The sequence below is a fragment of the Acanthaster planci genome, linkage group LG05 (genome assembly GCF_054643075.1).
Source record: "Acanthaster planci isolate LZ-2023a linkage group LG05, COTS_SCS, whole genome shotgun sequence".
NCBI lineage: Eukaryota > Metazoa > Echinodermata > Asteroidea > Valvatida > Acanthasteridae > Acanthaster > Acanthaster planci.
In genome coordinates, this window is record NC_141781.1 from 18,146,928 (window position 1) to 18,172,799 (window position 25,872).

A 25,872-nucleotide genomic window follows, 5' to 3' on the forward strand; every position below is an offset into this window, starting at 1 on the left:
TCTGTACACACTGATCAAGTCCAGAAACTCAAAGGACTCGAAACTCCCACTTCTTTTTGATCGAGCTTTGAGAATGTAACACCCCTCACACACACGAGTGTGTATACGCCTTCAATCGTGGACTCCCTATTGTTCCTCTTTTGTTCATACTTAAACCTTTCGGAAGACCTCCCATATGTTTTGTACACGTTTTCCAACCGTGGACTCTTCGGTAACTGTGGACCCTATTGTCCCATATTGTTATATGTCCACGATTTGAATGTGTATACAAACTCACCCACACATAAGTGTGAATTTGCCTGCAACTGGGGACCCCCCATTGTTCCTCTTTTGCTTGTACTATAACTGTTTTAGAAGACCACCCATATATTTTGTACACAGTTGTCAATCGGGGACGCTCTGTCAATCGGGGACCTTATCGTCCTCTATTGTTCAGGGCCCCCAACTGCATGCAGAAACAAACTCACCCACACCACCACCTCCACCACGGTGGGTCTTGTGAGGGTAACTAAAGAATGTGTAGCTCGACAGAAGTGACTGAAACTCACCCAGAACTAGATTATGCTTTTCTTTATCATTTAAAATTAACCATATCTTCGTGCTGACAAAAATATTAGTATCTTTGGTGTAGTTTTGCACCAAAGATATGAAAAAGACTCCACTTAAATAATCCAAAACCAGCCCAGATGTAATAAAAACCAAGCATTTGAAGTTACCATGGTCCATTTCGCCAACTGCATAAAAATAAGTGACAGTAAAGAAGTCCTTGAGCATGGGAAAGAAACTGAGTGGCCTTCTTGCCAGCATGATTCAGAAATAAATCTCACTTTTCTATTTGTGAAATGTTTTTCCAACAGACCAGTCAGTCCTCTTAAAAGGGCCCACACAACACCGTTTTTTTCAATACAACTCTAGGGAAAGCAGCTCTGTTTGTTTTTAATTTAAATAAAGGTATTTAGTGCCCTTGTATTTGTTGTGATCCTGTATTTCACGTTTCGGGAGTGACATTCTTATAACAAAGGGAGGATCGTAAACAAAGGGAGTGACGTAATACCGTGGTGCCAGACAATGGAACTCTTCAAGCTGTATCTTCTGCTTGGCCTTTGTGTGGGCCTTTGTCTGTGCGCGCACCTAAAAGTCCAGTCAGCCAACAGGTTTGAAAGTCTACTCAAAGGTTTTCTGAGAACCCGTTTACCTTACTACTCAACATATGTGCTACCTCTATCATTCAGTTACTTTCCTGTGGCGATATTAACCCCAATCCCGGCCCAGATGTGTACCATAGACGCGGTAACATTTTAATTAAAATGGAATGAAGCCTGTTGCACACATCGCTATGACAGAACTCAACTGCTTGGCATTCAGGAAAATAAAAACCGCTTATCGTATAGTTTATCGAAAGAACTAATTTCACTAGGTATTATTAATAAGGAGCCCCCAACTCACAGAGGTTGCCGTGCTGGTAGACGGACACAACGAAAGATAAGTGTTTGTTGTGTGCCCCGCAGATCACACACTTTCATTGAACCCAGTGGAGTACGCTTTACAAACCTGAGATCGTTTGCTGCTCAAAATGAGTCAAACTTGCAGTTTTGTTCATTGAATGTACGATCCATACGGAATAAAACACCAGATGTCTGTGAATTTGTTCACTTCAACAACCTCAATGTCGTTGCCATCACAGAAAGAAACGTGGCTTAAACCTGGTGACAGTTGGGTGACGGCCGAGATAACCCCTGCTGGTTACTCTTTTCAACATATTCCACGACTTCATAAAACGGGTGGAGGGGTTGGGGTACTGTATAAGTCTAGTCTATCGGTGGAACTAGAATCTGATGTAAGAGAGTACTCATCATTCGAGTCTCTTCATGCTGCAATCTCGTGGAGGTCAAGAACTGTTTTGCTCGTGGTTGTGTATCGCTCTGGCAGGGACAAACATGGCTGACAACATCAGTTCCTTTAAATTTGTGGGTGATTTCGAGAACTTGATAGAATCGTATTCTCTCCAATCTTCCGACATTCTAATTGCAGGACACTTCAATATTCATGTCGACAACCCGTCCGACCTTGCTTCCAAATGGTTCAGTGCCGTGCTCTCAGCATACGGCTTGACCCAACACATTATGGAGCCAACCCGCCTTAGCAGTTACACCCTAGGCCTTCTTATTACACGTGAAGATTTCTCTCTTGTTATGGACACTCACAACCATGCAGAGGTCCCAGACCATTTCGCATTGTTTCCAGGCTTCAACTGCGTAAACCAACGCCACCTACAGTCACGATATCGACTCTTCGACTAAAGGGGATTGATGTGGACAAGTTTCGCTGTCAGATGCCAGCAGCTCTTACTGCGGTTGATCCTGACGCAGCTGATCTTGATAAATGTGTTTATCATTATGAGACGAGTCTCCGTAAACTGCTAGATGATAACACTCCTCTTCATGTTAGAACCGTCAGGGCACGACCAGATTCCACGTGGTTTAACGATGAAATCACGTCAGTTCGTAGAATTCAGAGGCAACTGGAACGGCGATGCCGGAGAACGAAACTTGAAGCCCACAGACAAAGTTACTTTGTCCAGCGGCAAACAGTGAATACCTGCATAAGCAGAGCAAAAATACTTTACTTCTCCACCAAAATTCAATGTTTTTCTGGTGACCAGAAAAGTTATTTGGCATTTTTAATGATCTTTTAAGAGAGTCAAATAAGAGTCAAATCCAGGGTCTACCCTCAGTTCCTGACGATGCCCTTGCCTCTGAATTTTCAGAAGTTTTCGCTCACAGGTTAAAAAGAGTATCCAAAATGAATTTCCCACAGATACCTTGTATATCCACTCTAGATGATTGTGTTGATGTTACTGTTCCGCATGTCACTACGATTGTCAACAAATCGTTTTGCTCAGGTGTTTTTCCCAAATGCCTGAAAGGTTCTCACATTCGTCCTTTTTAGAAGAAGGCAAGCTTGGGTAAGGAGGTTTTGAAAAATTACGTACCGATCTCCAACTTAAAGTTCTTGGGTAAAGCATTAGAACACACAGTTTCCTCTAGGTTGGCATCTCTCTTGCGTCGTCACGACCTGTTAAATATATTTCAGTGTGACGTCATCCAAGGACAGAAATCTCGATCATGACAATAGGCCAACGAAAAACTCTTTGTCCGAACCTTTTCAGCAAAGAGGTCTCAGTTCACAATTTAATTGAGGGCACGACCGTCGCCTTTTTCTGTCTCTACATAGGGGGAGGACAATTTATTTTTGTTTAAATACATGGCCATAGCAATAGGTTAACGGATAACTTTTTATCGAATTTTCTCCTGTAGGCCTAAGGGGCTTTGGGTTTACAATTCTGTAAAGTGAGGGCGCTGTTCGGTCGGCGACCAAGACCTTTTCTGTCTGTGCCTACATAGAGTTTTAGTCTAAATTTTATTCGTTATATGTACACGTTTGGCTGACTGACTGCCCTGTGCAGTGAAGGATTAGGGCCACACGGTCTGCCAACACATTTTGTCCCTTCAGCTGTGCAGATCAGTTAAAATGGTTATTTTATGATGTAATTAGCTGCGTATCCAGCTATTGGTGTCGGGGGACGGGTGGAAATTCAAAAGTGAACGCTTTGTTTTCATTAAAACATGATGTTAAAAAAGCATTACTCGAAGTCTTGACATCATTGATTTGATTTTGTGTGTGTGTGTGTGTTTTGGTACTAATATTTGATAAATAAATATACCGATTTCCTATGAAATATCCTTTGTTAGAAACAAAAATCGTCCAGGGAGTGGGAAGGCAAGTGGCCCCTGCCCCCCCCCCCGATACGCCGCTGGATGTAATATGTGCTTCAAGGAATTCGCTCAACACCAGATTTATCGTTAAGTGGTTTATAGTTTTTGTGGGTCACGTGTACTTTTCTTTTGTTTACGCTGCGAGCAGCAAAGCCACTAGAAATATTGCATTTATTTCTAAGGACTACTTTGGAAATTTATTACATGTAACGCAAATGTAATTTCATTGGTTGAACACAATGCCAGTCCAATAGCTTGAAGAGATTGAATGCAGGTTCACAGGCACACGTCACAAACTGAAATATTCTAAGAAAAGTAGTTTACCGCTAATCTGGAAATGAAAATAAATGTCTAACGTTATAAGCCCCTACACCCTCCATACAAACCAATCCCACAACTATCCCCAAACCACCACTAGACACTGCCATGTTTTAGGTTTTGGGAGAAATAGCTGTTGTTTGCCTTCAAGGGTTGGCAAATCAAGAGTGACTGATTGTCAGTCATAAGCAGCGGCAAGAACCACATATCAAAAAGGGGTCAGGTTTGTACACAGTTTAACGGGGTTTCCTTGGAGTGTCAGGTTTTTCATGATTGGTATGGTCTTTCTGGGTGATTTCCAGATTAAAGGTTTCTGCACAGAGTCAATTTGGTTGGTTAAATGAGGGCTACATGTACAGTCTCAGCAATTACTACTGTACAATATTTTATCGAACCTTGCGCAGAGCTCCCTCAGTCAGCTACTGAAGGCCATTTTGGTAATTTCTTAATTAATTTTTTAACGGCCAAATGCGAAGACCTCACATCTAATCCCACCTCTCCCGATGCTGAATAATCCAGTTTAGTGGCCTTGGAGGTAGGGACTTCCCCTTGGCTGGTATCAGTTTCACCAGAGTCAATTTTTGGTCTCTCTGATGTGTCTCTGAGCTGTCTAGACAGCTGTCTGGGTTGTTTCATGTTAGGGGTTACATTTTTGTTGACTCGGTGCCCCCCCCCTTATTGTATAAAAGGTACTGTGACCTTATTCAGATCTTTTCTTCTCGTTTTTTGTTTTGTTGGTAGGCATTGGCAGACACCCAGGAACACCCTCAAATCAATTTAAATGCCTTTGAAGGGTCTTTGGGCTGGGGCATGATTTTAAGTGGATCAAACTCATTGTTGGACTTGGGTCGGTGCATCGGAGCTAAGTTTCCACTGCACTTTAGGTTTAAACCTGGATTGAATTCAATCGAACTGAATTCAATTGAATTGAACGTATAAACTAGACAGTGTCTTCTCTGGTTGACATTGAAACTGCAAAGCCATTAGTTGTCTAAAATTTACCAAAAGTGGGTTTCGGTAATTTTTACTGCATGGCTCAGTTAAAATCTTTAGAAAATAAATACTACATTGAATACATTATGCACTGACACGCAGGTGTAGGCCTACAGGTTCTGTTGCCCTTTTTAAGTCTGACCTGAGATGATTTCCTTTTGCCGATGCTCCTCGTAATCCTATGATGGGTTGGACTCCAAAGTTTAGAATTTGAGTCTGACAATGCAAGTGGTTGGTACACACCAAGACTACGCCTTAGGAGTTTTTTGGGAAAAGGGCAAAGTACTGTGGCAAAATCGGAGAAATATGATTATAAATCATTTAGTTTGTTAATAACACGTGTTCATTCTTCACCTCAACTTCAAAGAAGCAAAAACTTTCTAAGACTCCTTCAATGTTTCATGAGTGACAACATAATTGCCTGCAATACTTTTTTGGCAACAAATGAACCATTCTCCAGACAACTGGGAATTATTCCTTCAAATCTTTACTTTTATTCAATTGTAGACATATGGCTGACATTTATTTTACAGTTAGATATCAAGACGAATACCAGTGACTTCAATGGCCCTGCTTATCACCAAATAGACAAATTCATATTTCAAAGGTAGGTTACACCATCCGTAAAATCACAAAAACGGGATCCTTGAAAATCCCATTTGAAAGGGAGTAAATAACAGCAGAGGCAAATCTGCCGCATTTTTGTGAGAAGTTTTGTTTTAAAAATACGATCATTTTTACATAATGCATGCGAACACCTATTTTTGTGTAGAGTGTACAGCTGTTGAATCAATTCTGAATAAACGGTTAATATTAAGATTAGAAGAAAAAACCATGTCGAAACTCACCAAACGTATTTTTAACTTTAAGAAGAGGAAAACAAATGTGACACCTGTGATGAAAAAAAAATTATGGAAGAGCTTAATGGTGCATTCTAGATTGAATTTCCTGATGAATTGAGCAATCACCAATAACAAGTAAAGTTTACAATTCGAACTATTATATCTTTGATCTTCATCTTTTTGATGAAGGGTTCCCGGAGGTTTTGTTAATACATCTAATGATGTAAAATTTCGATATACCGTGTCAAACATTCCCTTCTTGTAGCCGGAAAAGTATCATTTTTTAAACTAGTTTTCTGGAACTTTTAAAAGCCTTTTGATAGTTTGAAACTATACCCAAGTATGTTTAGCTCAACAAGGTCAATACAATAACGCGTATTATTGAAAATGCATGTGTATTTTCCAATTTCTAATTATGAGCATCATTCCATATCAATGAGCAAATCCATGATGTCATTCCAGAAAAAACCTCCATAACATTGCGTTCTGCATAATAAAATAGAGGAATTTCTTACATAGTACGAACTTAATTGCTTTTCTTTGATGATCCCTTGTCGTGCGAGCTCATGGCAAAAAGTCAAGAGCATTCGATTCGAAACTATTCTGACAAAATAAATGGGGTACGTCTGATTAGGTTCCACTGGATGACTCGGGTTTACCTCGCCCCCAACATCTCACTTGTTTGACTTGGTATACCTGGGCATTCCAGGCGTCCCTGTTGAATTAACCCAAATGTGTCTTCCCTGAGTGACATCACAGCAAAAGCGCCCTCAGCCATTTCAAAGCGCCCCTTTTGACACTTTGCCCAAAGAGGCATTAACCAGTTTTAACAATAGAACAATTATTCGTGAAGAATGCTGGTCACTTGGACTAATTAACTTGCGTAAAGCAAGAACCCGCTAAAGGAGTTGAAGTGATAAACGCCACCACCGGCCACAGTACCATATAAGGTCAAATACACTTCGTCTCCTCGCTGGAGAACAAGCACTGCGCTCCCAGACACCTGCTCGTAGTGACTTGGATAACCACTGCTACCAGAGACAATCCATTCGTTGTTTTTCCTTAGATGAATGTAAAGGCCGGGAAAGGGACCGGGACCATTTTTGTACACCGAGAACGAGAACACGTAGGTCCCTGGCACAGTACAGGTAAACGTACCATTCTTGAGATCAAAGCTGGTACCTGGCAGAAGTGTCAGGGTCTGCTCGAAGGCCAAAGGTGTTGTATGGTTGTTGTAGCAGGGTATCGAGTCGGTTGTCCTTACAGCGGTAAATGCTATAGGCTGCAGATTGGGTCTATCAAGAGTTTCCTTGGGCTCACATTTTCGCCCTTCGTCCACTTCATTGTTCACAGGTTGCAGCATGACAAAGTTTCCAAGAAGACAGCCGAACAACAGGACGGTTACCAGTAGGAAATACATCTATTGGAAACATTTCAAAAATTGAAAAAGTTAGGCTTTCGAAACTATTGCAACAAAAGACACTTTTAACTGAACGGCGTTTTGTGTAAAGGTTTTCATCTCTCCTAAAGTGGTGCCGTCAGATGGAATACGATTGATCTTTTTCCTAGTTTACTTCTGGTATAAATTCCAAGAGAGAGAAAATACATGTTCATCCACTTTTAGACGAAGAAGATTTGCCGTTTTGATAAACCCTGTGTATTTACGGGGTTTTGGGATTTGACGGTGATTAGGGAGGTGAAATATTCTATCAGCTACAATTTAGTTAACTCCGCACAATAGCAGAATGCATGCAGTAAGGGGTAATGAACAGGGAAAGGACGGTAAATAGAGAAAAAAAGGTTAAAAATAGGAGTCATACTAAATACTATCTATATGCCTATTATCTTGGTTTTGAGTAAGTGCATACTCCGAAGTTAAACGTAATATCACTTGTAGCGTTGGGGTGTTTGGGAAGTTAAACGTGTTTGTGGGCCAAATATAAGTTCTTTTCTGTACGACGTCGTTCATCATCAGGCCTACTGAAAAACGGTATAAGGATAAAACGAAATAATACCGGTACTTGATTTACCAAATTACTTCCCGTCACTACAGCGAATACTTTGTGTCTAAGCAAATTGATTAACTTTTGTCATCAAAAATGAACTGTCACCAAATGACACTTTTTCAAGATAACTTGATGAGTATGGAGCGTCAAAAGTAGACAACCTCATTTTCTCATTTTCGGCTAGTAGATTTTTAGGATTTTGGAAATGTGTAATGCATTTTCGAACAACGCAATTTTCCGCTGGTACAAATTTAGGATTTTACTTAACAACTCTTGTGGCGCTTCAAAAATCGACAACTAAAAAATTTTAACTTCCACTACCAAATTTTATCTGATGCTCCAAAAGAGGACAACCCCCTTCTCATTTTCTGCCAGTAGATTTTGGGGTTTTTGAAGTTACACTACCCCTTTTCATAAAACCGACTTTTCTCCTTGCAGAAATCTGGATTTTACTTTGACGACGGCGGGGTGGTCCAAAACTGGACAAGTTGAAACTTGAAACGACTCCAGTGTTCCCTCCGCTCAGAATGGAACGGTCTTGGGAAGATGGGCAGCTAACATTAACGGCAGAGTGTCCATGTCTGATGGATAGTATCACAGCTCCGGAAAAAAGTGGACAATTCCTATTGAGAAACTAGCAAAAAGGAAAGCGGCCGCCAAAAGCTTGTCGGTCCTTTATGTACTGCGAAATCCCGACTTCCCAGGGCACCCGTGAAATTAAACAGACGGTGGCGGTTTGCCATGGGACATTTCCATTTTAAATAACTGAGCGCAAGGTGATATGTGTCCACAATGCTGGATGTAATTAACCATTGTGTCCATGTACAGTAATATAATTGAATTCGTTTTAGAATGAAAAAAGGTTTGAATTGAAAAAGTCATGTCAGAGAAGAAGCTAAGTGCTGTTTAACCAAGAATTTAAAAAAAAAGGAAAATAGAGAAAGTATTAAAATGCAACTTGAACTTGCTGAATTACGGCACAAATTCCAAAACACGTATTCAGCCAATAATTCCATTCACAAAAAGATAGCCACGACAAAAATCAATCTTTCAGCTTGGTACACCAGCCGGTCACTGATATGACATCAAAGATTAATTCAATATTTCTAATTCAAATCTTTGTTCAAGTCATCAAATACAAGGGGGCAGTTATAGTGGAGGCCTGGGTCATTTATAACAAGACAAATGATTAAAAGTGGCAATGTGAAGAGATATTAACGCAATGAAAACACAAACTAGCAAATGACGGCTCAGAGCGTTCATCAGATTCATGTACTGTGAAATGCATGGATGGTGGATTGTATCGTAAATCTTATATCTGAATATTGTTCACTATTGGCACTCTGAGTAACTTCCACCATAACCAGTTCATAATTTCCGTAAATCTTCGACATATTATTTTCAATTATTTCCTTTAAAATAATACTCTCCTCTACACGTCCCATAAAATTTACATCCTTGACGTGAAAAAGGCAAGATCTTTTAAAGAAAATCGGCAATATAGAGATGGAAATTCGGGACGGCGGGTCAATCAAATGGGCGGGCTCCGCAAGTTCGCGGTACTACAAAGGACCGTCACTCTGGCGGCCGCTTTGAAACTTTCGTCCACATTTTTTTTCTGGGTCGAGTGATGTCAATCTTCCTAAGATCGTTCCATTTCAATGTAGGGAGAAACGTGTCCTTTCAATTTTCATATAAGACTTAAAGGTTTTCATTGTGAAAGAAACTAGATTTATAGTAAAGATTGCGGTAACACCATGTATTTATCTCTTATTTGAGTATGTGTGGTTCTGAGTTATTCCCCGGTTCTTCTCAGAACCATACATACTCAAAGAAGAGATAAATACATGGTGTTACCGCAATCTTTACTGTAAATTCAATTTTCATCTTGTGCACTGTTGGACCACCTCGTCGTCGTCAAAGTAAAATCCAAATTTCTGCTGGCCAAAAACAATGTGTTCTTTTAAACTTTAAAACCCAAGAAAATCTACAATTTTGGTGCCCCTCTGTGAGCTTCAGAGAAATCCCTTGCCTTAGGCCTGTCCCGAACTTTATACGTATAGAAAGTAAGGTTAAAATTGTTTTGTTCATTCTCAATTTGTCCTGATTGTCACCCACACTTTTAGACGGAAGTTGAGTGTCAAGCTGGACCAAGCGAGGGCGTAACCCATAAAAGAAATATATCATACGGCTTTAAACACTCGGAGTCACAGTCGAAATTATCAACGAACATATTGTCTGCAGTTCGTGGTTTCCAAGACTCATCGTGGTCCATCTTCATGCACCTAAGAAACAAAGGATGTGCACTCCATCGCTACACAATACTGAGTGAGAAGAGTTTGAGCGTAGGGGGCGCTTGTTGCACAACACCCTTCCGTCCCCCCGTTGTCTGAGCTGAACTTCGCTGGTTCAGGAACGACTGTGAAAATCACGCGTGGGGCCACATCTCACAAAAAAAAAAAATCCGACAAATACGGTATGGGTCTCTTCAGTCGACGTCGAGATGTTTCTGCTCTAACCAGATTGGTTTGACTTGGTTTCAGTCCCAATCTTGTCAGGTCCATTTTGTAAATTTTCGGCGTTTATTCTATTAGGTCTGATCCTCGTGTGTGTCTTCACCATCTGCATTATGGCTGTCAAGGCATCTGCATGGTTCAGAATGTATGAAACTAGTTTGTCGGCCTACTAAAAATAACCACTTTTTTCTTCAGATGTTGATCAAATTATTTTTTAAAACACAGTATTTAATTGTCAGCACCTTGCATTTTGTGAGACAGATTCTGCCTTCTTTCTCCCCTCACCCTTTGAACTGTATCCACTAAAACTTTTATCAAGAGATAATCGCTGTTTCAATAACAACGGCCCTTGCGCTTACTGCCATATCATCATGTTTTGTCAACAAAAACAATGCAGAAATTATCTTTAGTTTGAGAACAGAGTTTCAATGCATTTCGTTCAGTACAGTGCAACGTAACAGGAAAATGGAAGCTCGCGAAAGGATAAAACTATCCTACGCTTGTTTCTGAATAATGGCATAAATTCATTAACCCCCAGGACAACCCAATTTTGTCATCCATATGTATAACTTTCATTCGGTCTCATATCGCTGGTCAGAGATTGAAAGGAAGGATGTAGGATTTAGGTTAAATGTACTTTCAAACAAATAAAATGGGCAGCTTGAAATGCAGGATTTATACTTCGGAAGATCCCATGGGCACATGCTGGTTGTCAGTCGTCTGTCAGTCAGCCCAGTGTCGGTTGGTTGGCGAATGACCGACTGATAATACAGATCAGTACATCCTCATTCAAATTACTTTAAAATGACAAATAAGTAAAGCTTTTTCTCTCTGTTTCAGTATTAGCGAATACGTTGTGTGTTTGAGAATTTCTGAAACTACCACAAAATCCAAGTTTTTATTCGCGTGGATTATGAAATAAAAGATTTCAACATTTTCTCAAACTGTAATAACATTCTAAATGAAATAAACTGTTTTAGACGCCTTACCTTGTAACTTTTAAGGAATCAAATCGCTCTTGTTGCGAAAAGGCAGACGCGGGTTGTAATCGCTGTCAGGAGTGTTGTACTCGGTGTCAGGAGTGCAACCGGTGGCCGGCTGCTCGTAGTTTTAATCCTGCTAGCGATTCGATAGCCTGTGACCATGGACCTTGTCCTAATTTTTGATTGGCCGCTGTGTTGTCTAGACAAACGGCAAAATACCCGTCGACCCTCCGCCAAAGGTGCATTGGGTCGACAGATTTCGCCCATTATAATTGGCCAGTGGAGCCGTACTATTGTGAATTGCACGTATTCACAAAACACATCAGCGTGGAGAAATTTATCATCATCATTATATATTATCTGGAGATTAATGGGTCTCGGTGATAGATTCTGTTTCTATTCTAGTTATACTCGGATTCACAAATGAACAACCGTCAAGACAGATTATTTTCTGTCTCTTGCCACAGATTCGATTGTTATTATTATTTTTTTTGGCCAGATACCGAATTAGTTTTGGGCAAGCTGGCATCACGAATATGGGCTGGTTGGCCTCCCAGGACTCCCGGGTCCTATGTACATGTTTATGTACATCTATTGTCATTTGGCGTACAGGCCAACCATAAAGAATGGGCTCCCAGGCCCCAGGAATAATCATGAAATAATAATATGATCCATCTAATCTTTTGGGGTCAGCACTGGTTATATATGCTGTGGAACATACAGCACCCCACCCCCTTGGGTACATAAGAGGATGTGGCTGACCCCTTCCAAATTTCAAATTGCAGTGTATTATGGCAAACATCAATGTTAACAATAATATCATTGCTATAATTTATCATAACAGTGAAGATACATATCACATCTTGTATGTATTAGGAAGAATTATCTATGAATCCTGTAAAAAACACTAAAAGCAAATATTCTAATCAAAGGCAGGTGCTGGCGTGGTGGTGGGCAAATTGACCCAGCTAGCCCAACAGGCTGTAACAGAATGATCCTCTTATTAGAATTTCCCCCCCTAAACTAGCATTGCCAAGCAGAAGTAATCTAACCCCAAGCCCGAATGACTAAAAGAATGGACTGTGATTGGTCTGAAGAATGGGCAGTGATTGGCTACCAGTTAATGCACAAGTAATTCTGATTGGCCCACTTTATGAGTAATTAGTGCCAGAAGCATTTCCACGATTCACCTTTTGTGAAACCCTAAAATTTCAAACTGCCATAACTGCAAGAAAAGGGGCCAATTGAATGCAAACTGGTGCAGATTTGTGGATCCGTAGCAGCTTTTTGGAACCATGAATATAACCAATATATTATTAGTCACCAAATCACTGCCTAAAGTCTTTTGCAAAAATACAGTGGGATTTTTTCATTAAAATCTTTTATTCATAGCAATATTGGACATTATGGCTAATACTCCGCATGTTACACGGTACATATAGATGTTAACACGAAACTGGCGATTTCAGTGGCCGTGTTAAAAGGATTCTTATTATTTCAAAGGTAGGTTAGGCTACACTATAAGAATAACCACAAAAGTTGACTCCTAAATAATCTTTAAAAATCTTACATAAAAGAAGGTAAATAACATCATCGGCTAATCTGTAAAACATATCAGCCCAGAATGCTGCACATTTCAAGAAAACATAAACTTTGCTTTGTATTTTAACGATCGTTAACCTACCACCGTTAAATAGTAAGTTTTTCATTGGCATACCGCATCGTTAGCGGGAGCCAAATCTTGCACGGTGCGGGCAGCTTGTGAAGCAGTCTGAACATACAGTAAGTATTACGAGTAAATAAGATTACGCTTTCGAAATTCCCATTATAAGTAGAGGAATATGCAAATGTAACACCAGTGGTGAAGGAGAGTACGGCCGTTTCACAATAGTGAAATCTGTAGACCTAAAGCACATTTGGAAAGGGTCGACAGATTTTGAGCATTGTGATTGGCCAACGCACTGCAAACTCTTGAAGGCGCACTACTGTGGATCGCCCGAACTGGAATCCGTTCAAACTTAAATTGTAAGGTGAATTTCCTAATCAATGGGAAGTCAATTCTACATCCAGTAAAGTCTACACAATTCTCAGTGTCTTCACTACTAGATGTAATAGGAATACTTATAATTTTGATATAGCGAGTCACAACATTCCCTCTTCGTAGCCGTAAAAAATCAAAGTTATCTACTTGGAGAAAGAAAGGCATACACTGAAAATTAAACAGGCAGTTACTTTCTTTTTCAGCTATGAAGCATATCTACCAGCATTTCATGTTATTTAAGCTTCAAGGATCCATGCAACGCAACTCCTTTCCATACAGTAATTTAAAATGCACATATATTTTCAAATTATTAAGAGCAAAAACATGTGTCATTCGGGCACGAAAAACTTATTTTAATTTGTACTAATTTGTGCACAACAACGCGGTTGACTTTATCATATACTCCGGTGCAAAATTTCTTTGATGATCCATGGTAATCTGAGTTCATGTCAATAAGCGAAAGGAATTTTAACAGGAAAATGTTGCTTTCACAATTTTGCAAAAACAAACAACAAATTAAAAAACAAAGTACTGAATGAATGAGTGCGTTTAATTTGCTTCCACTCGCTGACTCCGGTTTAACCTCGCCCCCCCCGCCTCCATCTCCAAATCAAGCTCCCCTGGGAAGTTAAATGAACGAACCCAATAAATGTCTAACCAGACTGTCACCACAGCAAAAACACCCATAGTCATCTTTGAATTATTTAAAAGGTTCTCTTCATGACACTTAAACCAAAAGGGCCGACAAATAGTCTCATACTTAAAACAGGAGCACTAGTCGCATGGATCATTTAACTGGCGTAAAGCAAGAAACCAGTGAATGAGATGAAATGATAATCGCCACCACCAGCCACACTACCATATACAGTCATATACACTTCGTCTCCTCGCTGAAGTACAAGCACTGCACTCCCGGACAACTGTTCATAATGACTTGGAAAACTACTGCAAGCAGAGACGATAATTTCGTTGTTTTTCTTGAGATGAACGTAAAGGATGACGATGGGACCGGGACCATTTTTGTTAACCGAGAACGAGAACGCGTAGGTGCCTGGCACAGTACAGGTAAACGTACCATTCTTGAGGTCAAAGCTGGTACCTGGCAGAAGTGTTACGGTCTGCTGGAAGGCTAGAGGCGTTGTGTGGTTGTCGCAGGGTTGCGTGTCGCTTGACCGTACAGCAGTAAATGCTATCTGCTGCTGATTGGGTCTATTTGGAGTTTTATCAGGCTCATATCCCTGCCTTTCTTCCAGTTCATTATTTGCAGGTCGCAGCATGACGTAGTTCCCAAGAACAATGCCAAACGAAAGGATGGTTACCAGAAAGAAATGCATCTATTGAAAACATTGCAAAAATTAAAGAAGGTTAGGGTTGTGAAACTATGGCACTCACTGTGATACAGCCAGGTTGATCCTGTTTTATATCTTGCATAAATCCAAGAATTAGATTAGATCCCCGTCCAATCACTGACCGAGAGGATTTGCCAGTTGATCAAGCCCTGCCCCTCCTATTTGCGGTGGTTAGATTTGATGCAGATTTGGAGGGCATATTCTAGCAGCCACAGTTTAAGCACACACAGTACAGTAGATATGCAGGACAAAAATGCCAATAGGAAAGAAATTTTTTATCATAAGAGGCCATACTCTCCATGTACATGTCTATTATCTTTTTTTTATGTACACCAAATTTAAACTTAACGTCACTTATAACGCTGGGGCTTTGGAATGTGTGTGTTGACCGATATATATACCCTGCCTTCTGAAGAGATCTCGTCGGTACGACAGTTTTGAATTTTACACTCAATTAATTAGGTTGAATAAATAAAGCAGGTACGAATAAAGAGAGGGTAATTATTTTGTAGATAAAGATTAGATTTACCAGATTACTTCTCATCACTTTAGTTAATACACTGCTTCACAGCAAACTTCATGCATGCATTTTTTCCCGCCAAATCTCGCCAAATGACGCATTTTCTAGATTTCTTGATGAGAAAAATGATATTCAGATAACAATATCTCGCTAATGGTAGCAGTTGCAGCTGAGATCTTCACATTTTGCTAATTACCGACAATACACAGGGTTAGCTAACGTTTTCTTTTTTTGTAACATTTAGTAAATTGTATACTCCAAACATGGAGATAAATAGAGGGAAGTAAGACACTGTATAGTGTTCCTTCTCTACCCTGCTTCTTATGAGCTTGAGAGGAATAAAAAAAAATGGTTTGAGCGTTGTTCTGGCTCTGTTTATCCAGATTCATTCATTTCCACTTTTAATGGAGGTTCTGAAATGTACTTGTAGAAGTCTGTTTGCCGAAATCCTTCAGTTCGATCCGGTTTGGTTCAGTTCTAATCTCTGTCAGGTCCATTTGCAAAATTCCCACTGGGTACTTTGTTGGCTTCAATGTTCGTCTAGGCTTTCCAAAATTAGCACGAAACGCATAATGACCCATTAATGGTCTCACTTGTCTGTCTGAATCAACACAATTGTTATAGATATGCTTATCAAATTACTTTGGAAAACACAATGGCTGGCTGTCTGCACCTTGCACTTTGTGAGAAAGATTCTTCAATCTTTCCTCCCTGTCAATACACCCTTTGAACAGTTATATTCAACAATACTAATCAGAAAATAATCACTCTTTCAATAATGACTACAGCCAGTCGTTTTGTCAACAAAACTATTGCAGAAATTATCGTTAGTTTAAGAATGGACTTTAAATCCAAAACAGGAACAATGAATTTGGAAGGTTTCTAATTTATATCCAGTATCCAAAATAAAGTCCAAATTAAAAGGGCCGGGCGCGTTTATATTTGAACAATGAAACTAATTTCATGAAGTCATAGACAACCCGATTCTACTCCCCAGTCTCACAATTCTGGTCACAGATTGAAAAAAAGGGCGAAGACGTTGCAGGATTTTGGAATTTGTATTACGAGAGATCTCACAGACAAGGGTGCACGCTGTCAGCCTTCGCTCTGTCTGTCAAATTGTCAGTCAATCTGTTGCTCATTCTGCCTGTCGGGCAGATTGGGGCTAGTGGTGCAATTTTTCTGTCACTTATGTAAAAAGAACTCCATACGCGGAAAGGCAGGATTGCTGGACAATGACATGGCATTGGACGGCTTCGTATAATAAAGATGTACACCTTGCACATACTTACACCCTAACCCCTTATTCCATATCACTCCGCTATTCCTGTACTACTGAGAAAATTTTGATAGTTTGAATTTTCGAAACTACTACAAAGTTCGAGTTTTAAAACTCCTTTCATGAAAAAAAAAGTGCATATGATCCAATAGCTCCTTCTCCCTGTTGAAAAGTGGGGGATAACATACTTCCCATTCCCATCGGAAGTTACGTACTTAGTAAGGGCAAGGATGAGAAATTAAAATAGACACAAAATATATATACTTGATATATATAGTTGATATAGCTCAATTCACCTATAGTAGTTACATTTATATGATGCGATTCAGTATGCAGTGTCTCAGAATCGGCAATCTAAAATTGGCGAAACTTATTTCATGGTTCATGCAACGAAAATATTCTCTAAGCTCATACAATTGGCGTTATTTATATCCCGGCTCATTCAGCAACAATATTTCCTAACGTTACAAATGAAATAATTTTCATGGACCTATTTCTGCTTTTGGCAGTAGTATAATATATTGCAGAAGTACTCTGAACTCGATTACCATTTGCAAACAAACACGACTTTAACATTATGCAAACTGTAACAACTTTTCGGGATGAAGTAAACTGTTTTAGACGCCTTACCTTGTAGCTTTTATTTAAGGAATCAAATCGCTCCTGTTGATAAAAAGGTAGACGCAGGCTGTAATTGATGTCAGGAGTGCAGCCGGCGGCTGCTCGTAGCGTTAATCCTAATACTGCTAGCGATTTGATAGGAAGTGACCATGGACGTTGCCCTTGTTTGTGATTGTCCCCTACGTTGCCAAACAAACGACAAAATTGACAATTACACATGAGCGGTGGAGATACTCATTATCTGTAATAAGACAAACAATGTACATCCCTGACACATGGAAAACTGGGTCATGGTGGTAGATTCCAATTGGGTAGGGGTAAGTTGTATTGCATCAAAAAATGTGCAGGACTTCATCTCTCAAGGATGTCTGCCTCCCAGGAAGCATTTTTTTTTACACAAAACGCTTTTGAAACCAGACTTGAATAAAGGTTATCAAGGCTCTGAAGAAAGTAAATTCCGATACCTCAAGGGAAGTTTTCACGAGAGATGAAGACTAGTCTCCGCTCAAGAACCTTTCCTCAACAGGAAAGTACGTATGTATCCCGAGACAGTGTGTAATAAAAACACAAGCTGCCAGGAAATAGTTCCACCATCAAAAATGTTCCCAGGTTTGAGGAAATGTTTGATTGATCCGGATGTTCTGTGCCCTACAAAAGACAAAGACAAAGTACATGGGAGCATGCAACCTGTTGAAAATCAAAGGAAGACAAAGACAAAGTACATGGAAGCACGCAACCTGTTGAACATCACAAGAAGACAAAGACAAAGTACATGGAAGCATGCAACCTGTTGAACATCACAAGAAGACAAAGACAAAGTACATGGAAGCATGCAACTTGTTGAACATCACAAGAAGACAAAGACAAAGTACATGGAAGCATGCAACTTGTTGAACATCACAAGAAGACAAAGTACATGGGAGCATGCAACCTGTTGAACATCAAAGGAAGACAAAGACAAAGTACAGGGAAGCATGCAACCTGTTGAACATCAAAGGAAGACAAAGACAAAGTACATGGAAGCATGCAACCTGTTGAACATCAAAGGAAGACAAAGACAAAGTACAGGGAAGCATGCAACCTGTTGAACATCACAAGAAGACAAAGACAAAGTACATGGGAGCATGCAACCTGATGAACATCAAAGGCAGACAAAGACAAAGTACATGGGAGCATGCAACCTGTTGAACATCACAAGAAGACAAAGACAAAGTACATGGGAGCATACAACCTGTTGAATATCACAAGAAGACAGAGAAAAAGTACAAGGGAGCACGCAACCTGTTGAACATCACAAGAAGACATAGACAAAGCACATGGAAGCATGCAACCTGTTGAGCATCAAATTAGCTCAATAGTGGACATATTCTTATTATTGCAGATCTCTCTGGAAAATGAGGAAAAAATAAAAAAAACCAGAAATCCAACCAAAATATCAATACCTTTTGGGCTAGTTAAAACTGCTACAAAGACACTTTGTCGTTGATAATGTATGTTAACAGCTGGCCGTGCAGTCTATGAACATATTTTGGCTGTATTTCTAAGCTCGTGGTAGAAACTTCCCGTTGAGTAAACTATTGACATGTTTTTTTTCATTCTCTTGTTTCACAGGTCTATTTAATGTTCGTGGCTTTTATCAAAGGAAGCACCAACGTACTGGTCGAATTCCAAACTATATGTACAAATATCTATCCTACCCCCCCCTCTCTCTCTCTCTCTCTCTCTCTCTCTCTCTCTCTCTCTCTCTCTCTCTCTCTCTCTCTCTCTCTCATTGTCTTTGTCTGCCTGAGCCCTTAGTTATAGTCTCCAACATTTCCAGAAATATATTGTAGTTTCTACTAACTTCTTATCACTACGTAATTTCTTTTTAAAGAAACCTTTTTAGTAGTACGTATTCTTACAACAGACTTCCAGAACGTGCACCGGAAAAAATAAGGAAAATTCTGGAGTACAAGTGAAGTCATTAACCGCAGCCTCGGGTCAAAAACTGGGTCACACACAGAGTCAAGGGCAGTATCATTACAGAATCTGACTTGCGGAAACTGCTTGTGTATACATAACAACAGGCACTCTGTTTCGTCATCATAAAAAAGAATATCAATCCATTCTAGCCAGATATTATACAGAAGTCTGAAGCAAGGTTCTTATAGGTTTAGCCATGCAGGGGCTCTTCTTGAATTTTGCAGATAGTCTCGTACCATTTGCCAGTCTTTTGTTCCATTCACGTTTTTTATCGTGTGCAAATGTTTGTTGTCTTGTCCTTATGATTTTGGGATTGAAGCTTTTGGAGTTCACTTTCTGATGGAGACTCTTCTATGACCGTAGGCCTAATGGTTCTGCAGTACTGCTCTACTTGTGGTTGTTGCATGTTCATCTTATCTCCTCAAGCTTAGTATGGGATCGATTGGGAAGTTGGGGTTTCTGCCAAACACTTAAAAGAAGGGTGCATACCCAGTAGAGTCATGGCGGTTACGAGTATACGCATGCAGGCGTGCTCCCTGATATGTATTCCAGTCGATTTTTCGATTTGTCTCCAGCGTTTGCAACATATTTAGCAATGTGCGTTTGAATTTTTCACTTCATCATGCCCTCTAGACAGAGAAAACAAACTAGCCAATTCCTTGAAAGTCGTGTGAGTGTCTTTGAAGGCAAAAAATAATTTATCAAACCGCGTGAGATCTTGTCTGTTAAGTTTATTTTGGAAATACTAAAGGACTTTCATTACTTTCCCACTTCATCCTCACTACTTTGTCACTTTTATATTTTGGTTGTTTTGCCTGTCTTGTAATATGTGTATTTGTACTTTTGTAATTTTGTATTTTGGTTTTAGTGTTTAGTCAATGTTATGTGTTTTATGCTTTGCAAATTATAATTAGGTCACGGCTAACTTAACTATTCACTTCATGATCTGTCCTGTTCTCGGAGCGCAATCATGTCTGAAATGGAACAATCTTGGTGCAAAACATACACGCTTAACCACAAAGCTGATAGGATTTCCTTATCCAAAGTGGGGTTTTCCTTTTGTGATTTCATGTTTTACATACGCCCTATCTCCTTGTCGCAACCAGAGAAAGGTGATACACCTAGACCCATATGTCTGTCTCACTTAACAATAAACCCCTAAGCTGACCTGCTGAAGGTTTTCCACGAGCCTGCTGTTTATGTACGGTACAGCGCCACTATAACGAACACTAGGCCAAACATTGGAAATGATGAGTTCCGTTGAGTCCTGAATTCTCCGCACACTTTACCTAGTGTCAGTTTGATTTTCAAGCGCATAATGTGTGCTTGAAAACTAAAAATATACAACCAATGGTAATAACCTGAAAGGTAAAAGTGTTTATATCTTAATCGCGAAGGAACACATGGTCAATGATCTTACACACTGACGTATTTGTTCCAAGCTACAGAGCATTATGATTTGTTCCTCTCTCCTTCCCTCTGTTGGTTGATGTGTGTGTATGTGTGTGTTGTTTTATTATTTTTAACAGATGCAAATCTCCTTTGCAACCATCTTTTCGGTCACCATCCTTCTGGGTAATAACTCTGTGAAGCTTCGAGCTGCCATTACCGGGCCAGTTACCACTGACGGTGATGGTGTTTGTCCAATATGTTGCCAGGGACCTGCTGGAACACCTGGCATTCCAGGCCTGCCAGGGAGCCCAGGCCTGTATGGCCCCGCGGGGTCAAAAGGCGACACAGGTGATCCAGGTGAAAGGGGCGAGATTGGTCCAATTGGCCCCGTACGTGAGCGGGGAGCTCCAGGAAACCCTGGGCCGAAAGGCATTAAAGGGGACGAGGGAATCGGCCTGCCCGGTAAGATGGGTCCAAGAGGCCCACCTGGTCTAGTTGGCCCATCTGGAGAAGTTGGTATCCAAGGTCAAAGGTGACCCCGGTGAGAGTCCAGATAACTCCGCGAGTGGCAGCAACCGTTTGCTCTTCCAGGAGGCTGAGACGCTTCTGCCGGGTACAAACTTCAATTTAGCGACTGGTACATTCACATGTATTTTGCCGGGTACCTACGTGTTCTCGTTTTCTGTGCTCAAATCTTCTTCCAGCAGCTACTAACAAGGAGGGCATTTTTTGCGTCAATGTCTTGATGGACCCAAGATGTTCATTTAAGTCAAGAAATTTCAAGTTTAAGGTCAATGATGTAGAGGTATGCTCACTTATTCAGACCTTTTTATGAGTGGCTTTTTAATTTTCAGATTACCCGAATTGCGTATTACTGTGTACATTTTAGTTTAATCAAGTGACCTTATTCAAAAGTTGTATTCTTTTATTGGTCTCCAGAAACAGATAATTTAAATACAGTTTCTGTGCTGATCTTAAATTTTAAAAACCTAAAGATGAAAACTTAAAAGGGTTCTGACGACATCCCAGATTACTACTTCAGATTTCGAAAAATGTATTGTGAGATATATTCTACTTTTAAAAAGAAATGTATAACAGGAGTTTTCTCTGAAGATTAAGTGTTACAAATGAAAACACTTAAAGTGAAGTAGAATTGTTCAGCTGATAACAGGTCACAATATTTCCAACTTATACTGTTGCTTTCTTAAGTGTAAAGTTAGTTGTTTTTAACTTAATCTTATTGCAGGAGCCAGGTCTCAAAAGCTGAATTTTCATTCTCTGAAATGGCACTTATCTCTTTTAGAGCCTGCAATGTGTCCAATAAATAGAATATTGTATAGATATTATTCAGGTTTTATTTCATGAAAACCAAGTTACTACAAAAATATGACCCTAAGATGCTCTTCTGTTGTATTCTTCGTATGCTGCCAGCGTCTTATCCTCACATATTCAGCTCAGTGGTGAAGAACCATGCCCAGGTATCGTCGTCCAGGGTGGAAATGCCAGGTTCACCGTTGGGTGGCCGTTGTAGTGGGCAGGACTCGATGACGTGATCGACTGTCTGTTCGGGGTTTCCACAGTCGCATGCAGCAGAGTCTTTCAGCTCCCATCCTTTCATGGTAGCGGCGAAGCGGCTAACGCCAGTTCTGAGACGGTTGAGTATTGTCTATTGCCTACGCGTTAGGTCCTCGCCTAGAAGTTCGTCTGGCGCCTCCACAAACCTGTGCAGCCTGGGGTGGTCTGCTGTCTGCCACTCTTCTGACCAACGGCGTTTGAGCCATAGTATTTTCGAGACATCCTCTTATAAAGAGCGCAAGAGCTGATGCGCGTGCTCCGCGAAGGGACCAAAGATGCTACTAGCTGGGATCCTTAATGAGAATTTCTAAAACCTTAGTGCCAGGTTTCAATCATTCCTAAATCTCTCCCTTGTATAAAGGATATCATTTGCACAGATCCGGCTTTTCGTGAAAACAAGGCAGTAGCAATACATGTCAAAGCAATGCATTATCAAAACGAAACTGTATCGAGACCGCAACGGTCAGCGACACACAAATCTATAGAGTACTTTTGCTTTTTAAACCCAGCGTGGGAAACACGTATGTTCACTCCTATGCCTTTGTGCACCACGTAGTTGAGACTTTGCTGTGGATTTCAAGGTAGAAGACGCCAGACGACATTTCGGCACTTCTTGACACTTAACAAAATATAAATAAAGTTCACAGAAATAACCTGACAACTAAAATTGATAAGATGACATTGGACCACTGTATTATATTAACGCAGCTGCACAAAATTTTTAAACAAATTCTAAAAACTGTTTTTTATATAAACACAATCAGATTTGAAATAAAATATATCAATTGTAATTCCCATTTCAAGCCTATTTTCCCCTGTTTATCAAAATAAACAAAATAAGTGCCTGTGCAGTAAGACCTGATAAAAAACATCGGTACATGCAGTATTTTTAAGTTGTTGCAAATATTTTGCACAAGAATCATTTATCCGTAGTAGTGCTGGTATAGGTGCGTTGAAGAAGTACTTGTCATGCCCATGTACAAAGTAAGTGCACATGTGCATACTTGAAACATGGCCAACCATCAATGGACAGAGAGCCAAAATTGAAATTGATCAAAACATGGAGGAAGGACACAGAGGGAGGTACAACTCTGGCACATCAAAGTGCTCCATGATCATCGCCGCCTGGTCAGATTAACAATAGTAAACATTCCAAAATGCCTGGTTACCGCCTGCAGCTTAGCCGGACAAGTGGGGTCAGTGATATCATAGCAACATTTGGGGTGTTTTCTTTGCACTTAACTGCAACTTATCGCAGTCACCAGGAAATATAAAGAAAAATATGTAACAATAGATATACGTTTGCTCTCATGAATAATTTTTAAAAGACGTTGATGAACTTTTCCATTATCCATGCAATGTTTCTATTTTTTTTACTCTTGAATGTCTTTGTATGAATTTCGCTTAGACTGGCCAATAACATGTTGACCAACACTAGACAGATAAGTTCACGAAAAATAAGATGCGCTGTTTTATAACGAGTGATCATGGAATCTCATAAAATACCTTTTTGTATAAAGTCCATCGTAAAAATGATTTAAAAGAAACAAAAAATATAAACAACTTGACTATTTTATTCCCAAAATAAGTCCAGAGGAAAGCGTTCGATAAGGGCAATAACTGCACATGAACACCTTTGGTACACCGCTTATTAAATAAAAGCAACTGCGCAATACGGCCGTTTCACAATACTGCGCCACTAAGAGTTTGCAACGCGTTGGCCAATCACAATGCGCGAAATTTGTCGAACCAATGTGCGTTTTGAAAGGTTCGACAAATTTGTCAGCCACGTTCAATATCCATTTACCCGGATTTTTTTAGTGGGGGGTACCAGGGATTTGTTGGGGGGCAAGTGCCCTCCCCATCCCCGCAGCTACACCACTGATGTAGAAACAGTTTAAAGCAAACTGAAGTTCTCTGGTCAAAGCTTACACATGCATGTGTTCAATGTTAGAAGCTGTAATTACAGTGACATGTTTTTAAAAAGGGCAAGAGCACTAAAATTCAGCGAAGATTTCTGTCCGTGAAGCCTAAATTTGTTGAAGTATGTTTTATCTTTCACTGCAGTACAAATCAAATGAATCATTTATAATGTGAACCTCGTATACAGCGAAAACAGCTACTAACTGCGTGTCTCGTCCTGTTTTCAAATGGCAGTTTGGTTTTTATTTAAAAGAAAATTGGCTTCTCGTTCTTTGTAATTGCCATTGTGAAAATGCACTGATGGCACGATATACTCAGCCATTCTGGACCAAGCATTAAAATTTAAAAACCAATTGGATCATAAAGTGAAATGGGCAGCTCAAGTAGGTCCAAAATTGCGTTTGGACGTGAAAAATAGTTCTAGAATACCCACTAAAGATTTAATGTACATGACCTTTTTGTGAAAAGTACGAGCGATAAATTTTTAAAGCCTACACAGCCATGCAGTACATATCATTTGAGCCTAAAACGCGACAACTGGACTTCACCGAAATTTTTAGCGCTGTTTCCCACAATCCGCTTACAACAGCATCACCAGCATCGCCCAAGGGGTGAGTCCTCAACTACGCAACTGGTGATGATTTGTAATACTTAGCAAAGTAGGATGGGTGACGGAGAATAGTGGGGGATGACTTGATGGAAATATGAAAAGCGGGGGGGGGGGGCTGACATCATATGACACTGTGTGGGGGCGATGTTCATGATATCCATTCCAGGAGAATCTTACAACAGAACAGCGTATTTATGTTTTTATTGTTCTCCATTTTTGAGTGCTATTGAATATATTCTGGTTGTTGGGAAGTCAAAATATTGTTCACATTCTACTTCCATTTTTTTTTGCACCACAAGAAAGTGCGGGGGGAATAATTTAATAGACCATTCCCCAATAAAAAGTGGAAGGGATATGTACCCCCATCCCTTGGGACTTATGCCCATGCAGGAACATAAAGACATGAAAATAAATTTGAATACTGTATATATAGCAAATAAAAATACAATTGACAAATAAAATAATTAGCCAATGTAAAGAGTATGCTAGGATTTCTAAAATTAACGTTAACAGTTTGTAGTCAAATACAGAACACATAATTTCACACAGCAAGATGAATACATTCCATGCATTACAAGTTAAGACAAAAACTAAAAGGTTTAATTCAGTTTGAAAATTATTGCCTGATTTTATAATCAGGAAACGATTACAAAAATGACAAATTCAGGCTGCAACAATAACGGAGGAACACCAATGTGGTGTCAAATGAAGCTATTTGGACGAGCAATAAAACACTGTGACCCCTGACCCAGGTCATCATTAGTGGAACCTGACCGCATTATGCATGGCAGAGCCAGAATATTATATTAGCGCCTTATTGTGATCTCTCTCCCGGCTGACAGATTGCCAGCTGGTAACACAGTTAATGTAGCGCGTAGACGTTGCTTAGTATCAACTTAATCATTTCAACATGACTGTCTGGTCTCCTACTTGAGCCTAAATTTTATGACATTCGGCTAATTCCGATTGGTCAGTAAAGCCAGAAAAATTCAATAATGGCAAAGCCTTACACCCGTTTCAAAGTTTTGGGGATGCCATTGTGTTGGGGAGTGGTCATTTTTGTCTCTGCTCATCAATGTGATTCCATCCGCAATACCATGTACGCCGCCGAAAATCGCTCACTTCAAGGCTTTGCATACGCACGTAGACCTGTTCGCTCTCCTGTC

At 40.0% G+C, this 25,872-nt stretch overlaps 1 protein-coding gene and 1 long non-coding RNA gene across 8 annotated transcripts in view; both read right to left on the bottom strand.

Moving 5' to 3' along the window:
• Positions 1 to 555: 555 nt before the first annotated feature.
• Positions 556 to 3,273, bottom strand: LOC147799152 (uncharacterized). The gene is made up of 2 exons (XR_015425264.1): positions 2,993 to 3,273; positions 556 to 2,598 (listed from the first exon to the last, which is right to left on the bottom strand). It is a non-coding gene; the product is annotated as an uncharacterized LOC147799152 (long non-coding RNA).
• A 2,285-nt stretch (positions 3,274 to 5,558) lies between these two features.
• Positions 5,559 to 25,872, bottom strand: part of LOC110988707 (uncharacterized) — a 57,404-nt gene continuing 37,090 nt past the window's right edge. For 6 of the 7 annotated variants that reach the window (XM_087137490.1, XM_087137489.1, XM_087137486.1 and 3 more), the window contains 4 exons: positions 17,709 to 17,892; positions 17,254 to 17,423; positions 11,441 to 14,809; positions 5,559 to 7,349 (listed from right to left, as the gene is read on the bottom strand). The gene's annotated coding sequence lies outside the window, so the exon portion shown is untranslated. The remainder of the gene's footprint in view (positions 7,350 to 11,440; positions 14,810 to 17,253; positions 17,424 to 17,708; positions 17,893 to 25,872) is intronic. The other variant, XM_087137487.1, reaches the window with a different exon arrangement.